At 36.9% G+C, this 1,669-nt stretch overlaps 1 protein-coding gene across 1 annotated transcript in view; it reads right to left on the reverse strand.

Moving 5' to 3' along the window:
• The window catches only part of LDLRAD3 (low density lipoprotein receptor class A domain containing 3), a 245,057-nt gene that overhangs the window by 12,125 nt on the left and 231,263 nt on the right, over positions 1–1,669 (reverse strand). The gene's annotated exons all lie outside the window — the stretch shown is intronic.

Here is a 1,669-nt window from a genome sequence, read left to right on the forward strand (position 1 = left end):
TGCTCCACGGAGGGACCTTGTCAAAACTATACCAAAACCCAAACCACTGCTGCCAGAGTTGATTCTGACTGATAGTGACCCTGAAGAACAGCAAACTGCCTCACAGCATTTCCAAGGCTGTTATCTTTATGGAAGCAAACTGACTCATCTTTCTTCATGGCTGGTGGGTTCAAATTGCAGGCCTTTTGGTTACCAGCCAAGTGCTTTAAATACTACGCTACCAAGAGCTCCTTTGTCAAAACCACAGGATTGCACAAAACAAGCATGAACGGTAATGCAAACTACGAACTTTAGTTAATAAATAATGTATCAATATTGGTTCATTAATTGTAACAAATGTAAACCACACAAATGCCAGGATGTTAGTAACAGAAATAGTTTGTAGGAGAGAGGGGTAGAGGAGAACTCTCTGATTCAGAACACTTCTATTCTGCAACACATGGGGTCGCCAGGAGTCAGGGCTGATACCACAGCAGTGGGTTTGGGTGTTCGGTTTAGCAGGTGTATAGTGTATCTCACTGGTTTTAATTTGCATTTTGTAATGACTAATGTTAGTTCTTATTCAGCTTATCTTCTTTGGTGAAGCCATTTTTCAAAGTTTTTGCCCATTTTAAAATTATGTTGTTTTGACTTCTTACTGTTGAGTAGGAAGAATCCTTTCTATATTCTAGGATACAAGTCCTTTATCAGAAATGTGTTTTGCATAGATTTTCTTCCACTCTGTGACCTGTCTTTTCATTTTTTTTTTTTTTTTTTAGTAAAGTTCATTGTATCAATTATTTCTTTCATGGTTTATGCTTTTTGTATTCTATCCAATACATTTTTGCATAACCCAAGTTACAAGTTTATAGCTTTAGCTCTTACATGTATACTCCACTGCAAGTTAATTTTTGTTTATGGCACAAGTACAGGTTGAGGTCCTTTTTCCCTCCATTTGGACACCTAATTGTTCCAGCACCATTTGTTGATAAGCCTATCTGTCCCTATTCAATCACCTTGGCATCTTTGCTGAAAATCAATTGACCATACAAGCCTGGTCTATTTCTAGACTCTATTCTGTTTGATGGAGCTATACTTATCCTTATGCCAATACGTATGCTGGTAACTATAGTTTTTTAGGAAGTCTTAACATCAGGTAGTGTGGGTCCTGCTAGTCTTTTTTTTTTCTTCCAATTTTATTTCTGAATATAAAGACCCAAGCTAATTATGATTAAAGCAATATGGTAATGTTCAAGCAGAAAAAAATGTAAATCCACTAGAGAACAATAGTGCAAAACAAATTTGCAGACTAAGAGCTGGCATTTTTTTTTTTTTTTTTTATAATAAAGGACTGGAGAATAAATATTTTATGCTTTGTGGCCCATACGATTTGGGTCAAAAGTATTCAACCTGCTGTTGTGGTGTGAAAGCTGCTACAGACAGTATGTAAACAAATGAGTGTGGCTGTGTGCCAATCAAACTTTATTTACAAAAACAGGCAGCAGGCTGGATCTGGCCTGCTGTCTGTAGTCTGCTGACCTCTGGTGTAGATCCTTCAAAACTGTTCTCTGTGTGCACACACGTATATTTTTCTTCAGCTATATAGATATTTTTGCTTTATGGACACCTTTCCTTCTCATCCACACTTTTAAATGAGTAGCTGTATGTTGTCGTTTTTGTTAGGTGATGT

This window comes from Orycteropus afer, unplaced genomic scaffold, assembly GCF_000298275.1.
Source record: "Orycteropus afer afer isolate SDZICR_OR568_19922 unplaced genomic scaffold, OryAfe1.0 scaffold00103, whole genome shotgun sequence".
Classification (NCBI taxonomy): Eukaryota; Metazoa; Chordata; class Mammalia; order Tubulidentata; family Orycteropodidae; genus Orycteropus; species Orycteropus afer.